Consider the following 7,774-nt stretch of genomic DNA (forward strand, 5'->3'; position numbering starts at 1 on the left):
TTCATGTGTCATGACCAGCTTTCAAACAAAAGATATAAAATAGAAAAGAATTAGTAGAAGATATTAGAAGGTATCACACAGATCTTTAGCAAGACCTATGTGCATCAAGACGTGGTTACTGTGACCTGCAAGTGGTATAAGATCTGACTGGCGAGATGATGTGAATACCTGTCTCAGCCAAGAAATGTCATTTGGTTTTTTCCTTCACTCATCTGATTTGCTGGCATGATAGTTAATCTGACCATCGACATAATGAAATCGTGTGGTAGGCAGACTTCTAAGGTGGGCTCACAAGATCTCTACCCCCCCCACCCCCGGGTGAATGCACTTTGTGTAATTCCCTCCTCTAAACTGCAGGCGAGGTGTGTGCACCAGATAGAATATATCACTCCTGGGATCAGGTTACTAATCTGTTGACTTTCAAGTTAAAGGGAGGATTTTCTGATGGGTTAAATCCAAACAGTTCAGATATTAAAAGGGCCTGAGTCTCTCTAGAAAGACAGTTAGAAGCATTAGAAGGCCCAAAGAGAGGGTCACAGACAAGGGTACTGCTGGTGACCAGTAGATGCCCAGCGGGGACCCAGGCTGACAGCCAGCAGAACAACCTCAGTCTTATAGCTCAAAGTACTGAAATCAGCCAACAGTATGAATGAACTTGGAAGACCTGAGCTTCCATAAGGAAGGCAGCCCTTCAAACACATTAATGTCAGGCTTGTAAGGGGCTGGGATCCAGTTCAGCCTCGCCTGGACTTTCAACTCATAAAAACTGTGTTCTAAGTTTGTGTTAATTTGTTATGCAATAATGGAAAACTAATAGAGTTAATGTTGCACAAATTAATTTTGTGTTTTACGACTCAATGCAAAGCAAAATGTAGTGTAACTCTATCCCTTGCCTGCAAAAAGGTGGTGACCTTTAACCAGTTTGGGTTATGGACTTGGGGTATTTCTTCAGAGTGCTTCTGACAACATTTCCAATGTGTGGGGACAGCTGTTACTTTCTCATTACCATAGGCCAATTACCCTCTGGATTGATATAATAATGACATGCAAAATGCAAAGGCACGATCAAATTGAACTGCTGGATCTCAAAGTATAAATAGTGTAGTATAAGAAAAAGGCTGACTCTCATCAAACTGATTTCACTTAGGACTCATCGTAAAAAGAACAGAGTACAAGATTTTGTATCTTCTACTATTTGTTCTATTGCTGATGCAGTATAAAGGACAGACCTGAGTGTGTGGTTCTTGAACTATTCTTCAAACTGAAAGCTTCCCCCCTTCAAAGTGAATGAGACACCTGGAAAGGCATAATGTGGAATTATAAGCCCCTTGAATATTCTAAAAAAAGAAAAACAATGGAACTATTGTCATTATTCCTTAGCCATTCTATGATTATTAAAAATCCTCATATTACAATGGGACTGAGAGATTTTTCTAGTAAGTTTGACTATGGGGAAAAGAAGTGTTTTATAATGCCCTGTAGAAAGTAGCAAACAGCTACAGTTTCCAAGAAATCGAAGACACTTTGCAAAAATTAATGCAGTACATGAAAATATATATTTATACCTACATGCTTTATAATATAGGAAAATATCTTAAGTCAATGAACATTGTTTGGATCCGTACTTTGTCCCATGCTCCTGGGAAGCAGAGGGAGGGATCATGTAGGCCTGAGTGGTGCTCAGCACCTGTCTAGACACAGAAAATAATGCTCCTGGCTTTCTTTGCCACAAGACTGCCCTGTGACCAGCTTTGGCAACAGGCAGTAACAGGAGATGACATCTCCCCTTCGGTCTGTGTCTCTACCTGCTGCCCTCTTGAGTGTTGAGAACTGTGGCATAGCAGCATCGTAAGGTGAGGAACGACTCCATGGAGCAAAACCCTCTTCTGTTGAACACAGTATGCATGACAAATGGTTGTTTTTAACCTGCAATTTGGGAGGTGTTATTGTAACTATACCTGGGATTAGAAAACTTCCTGTAAAGGGTCACATAAGTATTTCAGGCTTTGTAGTCACTTAGTCTGTCACTTTTTTTTTTGTTGTTTGTTTGTTTGTTTTTGCTTGTTGTTTAAATATATATCACAGTAGGGTGTATTTTGACATATTATACATACATGGGGTGCAACCCATTACAATTTTGATCCCATTCTTGTGGTTGTACATGATGTGGAGTTACACCAGTCACGTATTTATATACAAGCATAGGAAAGTTACCCCCAATTGGTTCTACTGTCTTTCCTGTTCCCATCCACCCTCCTCTCCCTTCATTCCCCTTTGTCTAATCCAATGAACTTCTACACCTCACCTCCCTACCCTCCCTTGATATGGGTTAGCATCCACATTATCAGAGAGAAAATTCAAACTATGGTTTTGGGGAGACTGGCTTATTTCACCTAGCATGATATTCTCTAATTTCATCCATTTACTGGCACATGCCATATAATTTCATTCTTCCTTATGATTGAATAATATCCCACATTATTTTTATTCATTCGTCTGTTGATGGGCACCTAGGTTGCTTCTATAGCTTGGCTATTGTGAATTGAGCTGCCAAACATTAATGTGGCTATGTCACTGTAGTATGCCAATTTTAAGTCCTTTGGGTATATGCCAAGGAGTGGGATAACTGGGTCAAATGGTGGTTCCATTCCACGTTTCCTAAGGAATCTCCATACTGCTTTCCAGAGTGGTTGTACCAATGAGCAACCCCACCAGCAATGTATGAGTGAACCTTTTTCCCCACAAACTCACCAACATTTATTGTTACTTATATTCTTAATAATTGCCATTCTGACTGGAGTGAGATATAATCTCAGTGTAGTTATAATTGCATTTTTCTAATTGTTAGAGATGTTGAACATTTTTTCATATATTTTGTGACCATTCGTATTTCTTCTTTGGTGAAGTGCCTGTTCAGTTCCTCTGCCCATTTATTGATTGGGGGTTATTTTGGTTTTAAGTTTTGTTAGTTCTTTGTATATCCTGGAAATTAATGCTCTATCTGAGGAGCAGATGGTAAATATTTTCTCCCATTCCGCAGGCTCTCCATTCATGTCCTTATTGTTTCCTTTGCTGTGAAGAAATTTTTTAGTTTGATGCCATCCCATTTATTAATTCTTGATTTTACTTCTTGTGCTTTTGTTGTCTTATTGGGGAAGTCTGTTTGTGAGCCAGGGTCTCTGCTTTAATGCCAAGGCCCTTGATCCTCAATGAGTTGAGTTTTGTGCAGAAATAGGGGTGAAAAATAGGGGCTCAATTTCAATCTAATACCTATGGATTTCTATTTTTCCCCAAACCATTTGTCTAGTATGAGATAACTGTATTTATATGGGTATGTCTTTGTGTCTTCTATTCTGTTTCATTGGTTTTCAATTCTATTTTTGTGCCAATACCATGCCATTTTTATTACTATAGCTCTGTAGTATAATTTAAGGTCTGGTATTGTGATGCCTCCTGCATTATTTTCTCACTAAGGATTGCTTTGGCTATTCTGGGTCTCTTATTTTTCCAAATGAATTTCATGACTGCTTTTTCTATTTCTATGAAGAACATCATTGGAATTTTAATGAGAATTGCATTAAATCTGTTTAACACTTTTGGTAGTATGGCCATTTTGATGATTTCAATTCTGCCTGTCCAAGAACATGAGAGGTCTTGCCATTTTCTAAGGTCTTCTTCAATTTCTTTCTTTAGTGCTCTGGTAGTTTTCATTATAGAGGTCTTTCAAGATTGATTCCCAAGTATTTGATTTTCTTTTTGGGGCAATTGTGAATGGAATAGTTTTCCTGATTTCTCTTTCAGCTGATTCATCACTGGTGTATAGGAATGCAAATGATTTGTGGGTGTTAATTTTATACCCTGCTACTTTGTGGAATTTGTTTATGAGTTTGAGAAGTTTTTTATTGGAGTTTTTGAGTGTTCTAAATATAGAAACAAATAAGCAAATAAGGATAAATGCCAGCAAATAAGGATAGTTGGAGCTCTTCTTTTTCTATTCATAACCCTTTAATTTCTTTCTTTTGTCTAATTGCTCTGGCTAGGGTTTCAAGGACCATGTTGAATAGAAGTGGTGTAAGAGGGCATCCCTGTCTTGTTCCAGTTTTTTTATTTTTATTTTTTGGAGGGGGCATAGGAGACAGTTTATTGTAAAATATGAAGCAGCAATAATTCCAGTAAGTGAGTTTCTATTTTATACTGCCAGCCAGAACACAAAATGACCAACATCCTCCTCAATGCCAAAGCTTAAAAATAAAAGCCACCATGAAGACAATGCCACATTAAAATCTCTTTCACTTGACAATTTCTGGTTTCCAGCTGATTGGATGAATTTCTTCTGTTGCCGTATCATTCTCTCTGTATACTTTAATGGTTATATCAGCTTCAGCTGTTAATAATCGACTTTCAGACTGATCAAAAGCACAAGCAAATATTCCTTATTCACTGTCCAAAGACCCAGGCTGCACAGCTGCATGAACTCTCTGAAAATTGTAGCAAGTTCTCCAATCCCAAAGTTGCATAGTGCCATTGTCAGCTCCAGATACAGGCACTCCATCAGAATTTACTGTTGATGTATTAATCAACAAATAAACAAATAAGCAAATAAGGATAAATGCCAGCAAATAAGGATAGTTGGAGCTCTTCTTTTCCTATTCATAACCCTTTAATTTCTTTCTTTTGTCTAATTGCTCTGGTTTGCATTATGACCAGAAAGATTTTGAATGAAACTTCCATCAGGGAATTTTCACTGGTTCTATGTGATCTGTAGAACCAGATGCAAATGTGTAATGTGGAGGATGTAAAACCACAGCCCTGACTGATTTTTTATGATATGCTAATGTCACTCTTGTCTTTCCAGCCACCAGATCCCATAATCATATTGTAGTGCCATGGCTTCCAGTAATAATTTGTGGTTCTGCAACACAACCCCTCACTGTAGCAACTGTATTTGTAAGTTCAGATAATGTGTGTACACTGGCTTTAGTTCTCACATCCCAAACCCGGCAATTGAATCTCAACTACAGGTTACCAGCACATCAGTTTTTGGGTGCAAATCCAAACCATACACTGCACTTAGATGTCTATGCTAATGCCTTATAACCTTATTATATTCAAGATCCCAGCATTTTACTTGTCTTCTCCACAAGAAAACAGGCATGGGCTCCTGGTGCTTACTATCACATCCCACGTTGTACTAATATGCCCGGTCAACAAGAGTTTTAACTTGCCACTGGCCAAGTCCCAGATTTTTATAGTTCTATCAGCAGATCCAGTAACAAACCACTGATTTCAAGGTTCCACAGCGATGCAGGGAACCCAACCAAGATGCCAACTGTAGAGTTTCCATGGTGGGTGCCACTGGGGTTCTGGTACAGTACCTGCTTTTTTGGCCATCAGTGCAGAGTTCTTAGTATTGCCAGTCTCCATAACCATTGAATTCATCACTGTAGGTTGTGACAGTCAGAAGCCCCAGGATGTCGATATTCATTTCCACCGGGTGCAGTACGATTTGCCTCAAGCCTGGCCTGAGAGGAAGGTAATGCCATTATCAAGGACTGTGCAACTGATTCACTGGGCATTCTTTGGACCTTAGTATCTGCTGTCAAAGCAAATCCAAGTCCTGGTGGATTTGAATGTGTACCTGTAACCAAATACTCAACTTCTTGTCCTTGATTGGCAGGATATTGTTTATGACCATATGAATCCGTTGCATTCTGAGGGCCTTTCTCTTAAAGATTTTCTTTCGAAGTAAGCATATGCAACACAAGACCGTACTTCTTATGGAGCTTGATTGCCATTTTTCGTTTGGGACTCTCTTCATCTAAAGGCACAGGTTTTCCATTATCAGCTACAAATATGTCATGGGTTCTCTTCAATATCTGAACACAAGTGTGTGTACAGAATGTTTCTGTACTTCCTCGACCATGATGCTTCCGTGTATCTCACCCCTCCAGCAGCCAAGAATCACATCTCCAATGCAGAAACCACCACCACAACTCTGCAGCCTCTTCCGGAATCCGTTGTTCCAGTTTTTAAAATGAATACTTCCAATTTTTCTCCATTTAGAATGATGCTGGCCTTGGACTTAGCATACATATCTTTCACAATGTTGAAGAATGTTCCTACTGCCCCTAGTTTTTCTACTTTTTTGAACATGAAGGGGTGCTTAATTCTGTCAAATGCTTTTTTTTTTTTTTTTTGCATCTATTGAGATAATCATGTGATTCTGGTCTTTAAGTCTGTTGATGTGATGAATTAATTTATTGATTTCCATATGTTGAACCAACCTTGCATCCCTGGAATGAACCCCACTTGATCATGGTACACTATCTTTTTAATGTTTTTGTATGCGATTTGCCAAGATTTTATTAAGAATTTTTGCATTTGTGTTCATATTGGTCTGAAGTTTTTCTTTCCTTGATGTGTCTTTGGTTTTGGTGTCAGGGTGATAATAGCTTCATAGAATGAATTTGGAAAGGTTCCTTCCTTTTCTAATTCATGGAATAATTTGAGGAGTATTTGTATAAGATTTTTCTTTGAAGTTCTGGTAGAACTCAGCTGAGAATTCATCTGGTTCTGGGCCTTTCTTTGTGGGCAGGCTTTTGATGGTGTCTTCAATTGCATAATTGCATTGCTTGAAATTGATTTGTTTAAATTTTCTATGTCTTCCTGGTTCAATTTGGGTAGGGCATGTTTCTAGAAATTTGTAGATGTCATCATGATTCTTTATTTTATTGGAGTATAGATTTTCAAAATTGTTTCTGATTATCACCTGTATTTCAATAGTGCCCAAGATGGTATTTCCTTTTTCATCATGAATTTTAGTAATTTGAGTTTTCTCTCTTTTTCTTCATTAGCCTGACTAAGGGTTTATCAGTTTTACTTAGTTTTTCAAGATCCAACTTTTTGTTTTGTCTGGTTTTTGTATTTTTGTTTATTTCAATTTCATTGATTTCAGACATGATTTTAATTAGTTCCTGTCTTCTACTGCTTTTGGTGATTTGTTCACTTTTTCTAGGGCTTTGAGATGTAATGTTAGGTTATTTGGTGACTTCCTATTCTTTTAAAGAATGCACTCAGTGCGATGAACTTTCCTCTTAGAACTGCCTTCATAATGTCCCAATGAGCTGTGTTGCAATTTTTACCTTTAAGTATTATTTTAAATTTCATTCCTGATTCCTTCTACTATCCATTTATCATTCAATAGTGTATTATTTAGTCTTCGGGTGTTAGATTTTATTGTTTTTATTTTGTCATTGATTTCTAATTTCATTTCATTATGATCTGATATAATGCAAAGAATTATCTTTGTTATTTTATATTTGCTAAGAGTTGCTTTGTGGCCTAAGATATGGTCTATTTTAGAGAAGGATCCATGTACTGCTGAGAAAAAAGTGTATTTAGTTCTTTGTGAATGAAATATTCTACATATGCCTGTTAGGTCTACATTATATAGCTTCTTTAGTTTTCATTTGGAGGATCTATCTAGTGATGAGAGAGGCATGTTAAAGTCACCAAATATTATTTTGTTATGGTCTATCTGATTCTTGAAGTTGAAATGGGTTCATTTGATGTACATAGGTGCTCCACTATTTGGGGCATAAATATTTTTGATTGTTATGTTTTATTGATGTATTATTCCCTTAAGCAGTATGAAATGATCTTCTTGGTCCCTTCTGATTAACTTTGGCTTGAAGTCCATTTTATCTGATATGAGGAGAGAAATCCCAGCTTGTTTATGAGATCCATGTGAATTATTTACGTTGTATTTTCCCCA

At 37.5% G+C, this 7,774-nt stretch overlaps 1 pseudogene across 1 annotated transcript; it reads right to left on the reverse strand.

Annotated features, from left to right (window-relative positions):
* Window positions 1-4,105: 4,105 nt before the first annotated feature.
* LOC306659309 (pleiotropic regulator 1-like) lies at window positions 4,106-6,142 on the reverse strand (annotated as a pseudogene). The gene is made up of 2 exons: window positions 4,694-6,142; window positions 4,106-4,580 (listed from the first exon to the last, which is right to left on the reverse strand). The product of its transcript is annotated as a pleiotropic regulator 1-like (transcript).
* Window positions 6,143-7,774: the final 1,632 nt, after the last annotated feature.

The sequence above is a fragment of the Sciurus vulgaris genome, assembly GCF_902686455.1.
Source record: "Sciurus vulgaris genome assembly, chromosome: 4".
NCBI lineage: Eukaryota > Metazoa > Chordata > Mammalia > Rodentia > Sciuridae > Sciurus > Sciurus vulgaris.